This window comes from Chaetura pelagica, unplaced genomic scaffold (genome assembly GCF_000747805.2).
Source record: "Chaetura pelagica isolate M959 unplaced genomic scaffold, ChaPel_1.0 scaffold288, whole genome shotgun sequence".
NCBI lineage: Eukaryota > Metazoa > Chordata > Aves > Apodiformes > Apodidae > Chaetura > Chaetura pelagica.
In genome coordinates, this window is record NW_009954190.1 from 2372416 (window position 1) to 2378321 (window position 5906).

The window sequence follows — 5906 nt, forward strand, 5'->3', positions numbered from 1 at the left end:
TACTGAAAATGCAGGGAACATTCTTACTTTCCACCCACTTAACTCTCCAATTTACTTCTTCTGTTACTAAATTCAAACCAGTTCTAGCTCTGGTCTCCAACTAGTAAAGTCATAGTTTAAACAAAACTGACACAGTCAAGATACAAACATGTGTCACATATGACCCACAGGCATATCTTACATGCCACTGTACAAACCAGGTTTGTCGCTCAAAGCCACGCTACTCTGAACACAACCAAGGCACTGGTTAAACAACAACTCCAGAAGTGACAACATGTATAAGGGTCATTATCCACAAAACACTGAGGAATTATAGCAATATTATCATGAATGGATAATAGAGAAATAATTTGCAGTGAATTATAAAGTACCTAAATAATTTGGTTTTTAACCATCCTCTTGCCTCTGCCTTTTTGACTGCATTCAAGGCTGCCACTGTGTTGCCTTAGCAGACAGACACACCACGAATTACAATAATCCAATCTGAGGAGGTCATGAGAACATGAATCTAATGAATCTAGGCAAATAATTACAGCTCACTCAATTACCTCTGAGATAAAACAGGAGCTGTAATTTTTTTTTTAATAATTAATGTTGCTGACATCTTTGTACTTTTAAAGTGTATTAGTTGTAAAACCTGCCACATTAATGTTGAAGTTGATAAAAATGTCACAAAGTAAAGCAAAGGTAAAGGAAGAGGAGAGTCTCTAAATGTCAAATGAGTAGAAAGGTATTGATAGATAGATACTTTACTGCCTTTATGCTATACATGAGCTCTGCAATAAATGTAGAACATGTGTGAGGACACGAATGAGGAGCTCCTGGCTGAAATATTTTCAAGGCTTTTTTTGCTCAGATTTTGTCAATATAATTCTACTTCTTTATACTCACCTTAGGTTGTTATTATGAAAGAAGATGCATTAGACTAGACACTTAATGAAGGAATTAATGTTATTATACAGATATCCGTGCTAAAATATTGAATAGCTTCAGGCCCTAAACTTGGTAAACTTGTAACTATCTGTCTACTATATTCAGGTAAATTCCCTTATTGGAGTTTTGTATCTGCCACACCAGGAATTTGGAAAGTTGTACCTTTAACAATAGAAAAAATTATCTGACTCAATAATGTCCTTTTTTCAAACACAGCACTGTTTAACCTTTCTCCATGGACTGATCCTGCACCTCTACAGCCAATGAGAGTTTTACAAGCAATGAGAGTTTAACTTCACTGGGATAAAGAGCAGGTCCTCTGTGCCTAATGGACCTTGAAATTAACACCACTTCTTTATATTTTCACTTGTGCTCCAGCACTCCCAGTGTCCGCACAGATTTCAAAGAGGTATTTCCAGTCAGCTCACTTTGCCCCTTCTGAACCCTGAACAGCAAAGAACAAACAGAGCTGAAAGGTGGTCCCACACAGACAGGAGATTTTGTTGTGCATCCTTGATTGATTGTGTTTTGAAAGTCATATTTGCCTTTGTCAATAATTCAGTATCTTTTCCTTTCTCATCTCTTAAGCAATATCTTGATGGCAGGGTTATGACCCATGAGTTCAAAGGACATTATAGTACAGTCTTGCAGAGTTCAGCTTTCCGTGCAGTGGGACACTCTGACAGTGGGCTAAGCAGTCAAATGATTTTTCTCCCAGCATGTGACATTTACGTTACTGAGAAGAAGCAGCTCAAAGAGCACCAGCCCTCTTCTTATACAATGGCCCAGGTCTTCTTCCCACAACAGGGCTCTCCAGACACCAGGGAAGAATGGGAGGTTTGTGGGAGAAAAGTAAGATCAAGGTCTAATGCAGATAAACTGCTGAAATTGTACAGGTCTGCTCATCTGCAGAATGAGGACAATAATGTGCACTTTTTACCTTAATTTAGGGAAAAAAAAGTATTTTAAATTATCTCTGCCTGCATTAGTTTACCACCTAGTGTTACTACATTTCTTGATGTTTTTTTAACTGTATCAATGATGATCTGTTGTAAAAACAACAAACAATGAATATTTATTACTTGTAGCATTATTTGACAGATAACAGCTGAAGTGAAATGAGTTGCCTTTTGAACAAAGCACAAAAGCCTACAAACACACACACACAATACTGTACAAAAAAAAAACACTTAAAACCTGACTGCATTTTTCATTAGCAGAATATAAAAAAATAACTTCATTCTTTGTGAAACCATTTTCAAACCACAGAAACGGTTCATAATTTTTACTTCACCTTAGTAGTTTATTTTTTTCCTGACTTTTTTTTAAATTATGTACATTGTAGAAATTTAGTTCATTTAGGCATGCATAAGAGAAAAGACACAATAACCTGTTATTTCACACCAGGCTTAGCTGCAAAACTCCCACTATCTCAGGAAAAAGAGAAACATTGATTCAGAAATGTAATGTGGACATGTAAGAGTGAAAACTGGGCAAACAGGGCTGTGGTGTCACCTACAAAAAAAAACAACCACCACCCAAACAAAAAAACCACAAACATTTTGGAAACTGTAGCAGTTCAAGAGTGAAGAAGTAATAAACTGCTTTCCTTCTGGTTCTTTGATCTTGGATTACACCAATGACAACAGCCAGTCACAGGAAAATAAAACCAAGGTCATCCCTAAGGGACACAGAGGATTATGCACTTTCACTGCTGTTAGCAGACTGTTGTGACACAGCAGTTAAAAAAACTCTATGAAAATACTAATAGAAAGAAACTATGCAGACTCCTCATCAGCTTCTGTGTTCTCACATGACTGATGTAAAAAGTGACATTTAAAGTGTTATTTAGGTACTACCAAGTAGCTGGCTGCAATCTAACACTTTTTTTTTTTTTAAATTTTTTTTTTTTTTTTTTTTTTTAATTTTAGAGTACTGATGAACTAGAGCTTCGGTTAATTTGGCTATAGAGACATGATTTTGAAAAGGCAAAAGACTCATGGGTCCCATAAGACTTTGAACCAAAGCAGCAATAAAGTTTGTAGCTCCTATATTACATCACAATTACATTTATTTTGATTTTTTAGAGTTTGCCATGTATCAGTCCTTTGGAACAGATCTTCTGTTTGCTTCTCATTTAAGACCTTAAGCAGAAGAAACAGGCCTACAAAACCAACAGACAAACCTCTTCTATGTGAAGGGCCTCTCCCCCCAAATGATTCATTCAAAGCCCACTGGTAAACAGGCAAAATAATTTTTCTTCCTCCAAAACTTAGGACCATCTTCTTAACATTTTTCAGAAGAGGAAGAAATTGGAGCAAGTCAAGATTACGAGGGAGAGGGAAGAAAAAAAATACAGAGGTAGATGGTATTAGTAACAAGATGGACATAATAAAGCTGTTGGTCTCTCAAGTCCAGTCCCACCTGTCATCTATACTGATCACTTTGCAAGAACAGACATTTTTTTTTCCAGAGCATTCCTAAGTGAACAAGTCAATAGAGCTCATGTAACTGCAAACTCAGCTTCTCCAGTCAGAAGAGCTGGTACTAAACACCTTCCATCTTTGTCCACCCAAAGAAAGTTCACATACAATTCTTGCTGATTATTCAGGTGACTTTAATCTCACTTCACTCTGTGTAGACACCACCTGAGCTAAGCCCCCTAGTTCATGGAAAGAAAGATGTGCTTTATAGTTATCTGACCTAGTTCACATTACTAATTCAAGACCAGACTAAATGTATGCTGGAAGCGTGCTGTTCTGTATATTGGTTTTAGAGATAAACCATTAGAAGAGCTGCTAGCTTTGGTGTTGGCATCTGCATTGCAGATGTCTACATTTAGGTCAAATTAATCCATCAAGGGTATATACCTGAATCCAAGGCACACCTTGGCTTCTTGACACCTATGGAGACAGAAAATTAATAGTTCAGTATGTGTAACATGCTCTCTCATTCTGCTTCTCAGTTAGGTTTATATGTCCCATGATGCAGAAAGTGGCCAAGGAGCAGCAAGTTGACAATGGCTGGAGTTAACTGTCTAATTATCTAGCTAAGACATATTTAACCTTATAATTAATAGAAATATAAAACTTCTGTTCAAAATGTCATGCTCATTACTACTCTTGTAAGTAGTAGGAGAATGGCTCTGTTATATCTTCCAATTGAGTTACTGAGGTTGGTAAAAGATACAAGCAAGGAGGACAGAAATAGACAAAGATTTGGAGACAGTTCTCCAAACAGGGAGAAATGCACCCAAATCCTGCCAGCTGCCACAATCCAGAAGAAGGTGGTACACTCTGTTGCTCTGTAATGCCAGCATTTTACTCATGCCTTGAACTTCACCCACATTGGGAAACATGAAGGTTCACAACACGTATTTCAAAAAGCTTTTCTATTTCTAATTTCCACCGTTGTTATCTTGATTTCACACACCAAGGTGTGGGTTGTCTTCTTTATCTCATTCATCATTTTGGACACGGATCTTTGGACCTGCTCTTTGCTTTTAGCCTAGTAATGCTCGTCTTATCCTAAGCTAGATATCTAAGCCAGACAGATAATGTCAGTCCATTTTCCTTCAGTTATTATAAAGAGAGACAAGAATTGTACAGCAGATTTTAAGGTCTGCCCTGTAAATGTAAAAAGAGGAGTGAGATGAAGATCGATGAATATGAATCCTGGGGTTTTTTTCACTGCCAAAATAAAATATTTCTTATGTTTGCTTCAACAATTTCAAATGGTTAACTTTATTCAAAGGCAAAATTATTGCAAGAAGTGATACATTACCATTCTATTTTTACTCCTGCATCTTGCTGTCTACAAATGCTTAGAGAGAAGTATGTGCATGTTTTCCTGGATAGGAATGTTTTCCTGCATTATGGCCTCCACAATTGCCCAGACCTGTCTAGGAGGAGGATTTTGCATTTCATTGAAAATAAGCCACCACTGGAATGGAAGACACAGTTATCCAGCCATATAAAGCATCATTATCCAATAGTTCATGGTTGAAGGTGCATAACTTCTTACTCAGATGAAATTCTCAGAAGTAATTTGAGGTAAATAAAATATAGTTTTCTGATACAGAATTGAACAGCTGTCTTTGCTTAGCATTTTTATTTGCTTTTCTTTCTCTCCTAAAGTGAATAAAATGTGTTGAAAATCTACATATTAGTGCTGCAGATATGTATTTTTCTTGGCATCTTATATTCTGCTTCCTCTTCCCCAAGTTTGCTGCTCTCAGCTTTGCAAGTACAGCAATCTCCCAGCTGTATCTGATAATCCACATCTCAACAGCAAGAAAAGAGAAAAAAAGAAAAATGCCCTGCAAAAATAATGCACTTATTTTCATGCCAAGTGTAAAAGAAAAATAAGTAAATGAACAGCTGGACTACTGTAAATGATTTTTTACTAGTTAAAGGGAATTTTCTATACAATCTTCTCTAAGTATTTCCTCCACACCTGCAGTAACCCCTTTCTCCTTCATCTCCTATTCCATTCTGACTGAGAAGGATGATAACATGGGATCATGAATCATCAGTTCATTTGGAAAAAAATCCTACATTGCAGGAAACATTGTTAATTCTATGTTTTTATTTGATGTCTTCCTCTTCCTTTTTCTATGATAAAACACCAAAGCTCTAGGGATTCTTAATATCAGAATAATAAAGAATTTTGCCATGGGGAAAGTTTTTATTTTTCAAGAGTACTACAAAACAAACCCTTAGTGTAAATCACACTAATTTCATTTATTTTATTGGAAATCAGGAAGTTCTTTCCTATATAAGCGTCAGGGGCAAGTAGAGATGATGTCTAATTAGTGAAATTGTAACCATAAGGAAGCAATTCTCAGATGTTCCCCTCTAAAAAAAATATATTTTAAAATCCATAAATGACATTATTTCAGCATCTGCATAACTATGCACAGTTTAGCACTCTCACTATTAAATACATCCTAGATATTTCTACAGCCCCTTGTT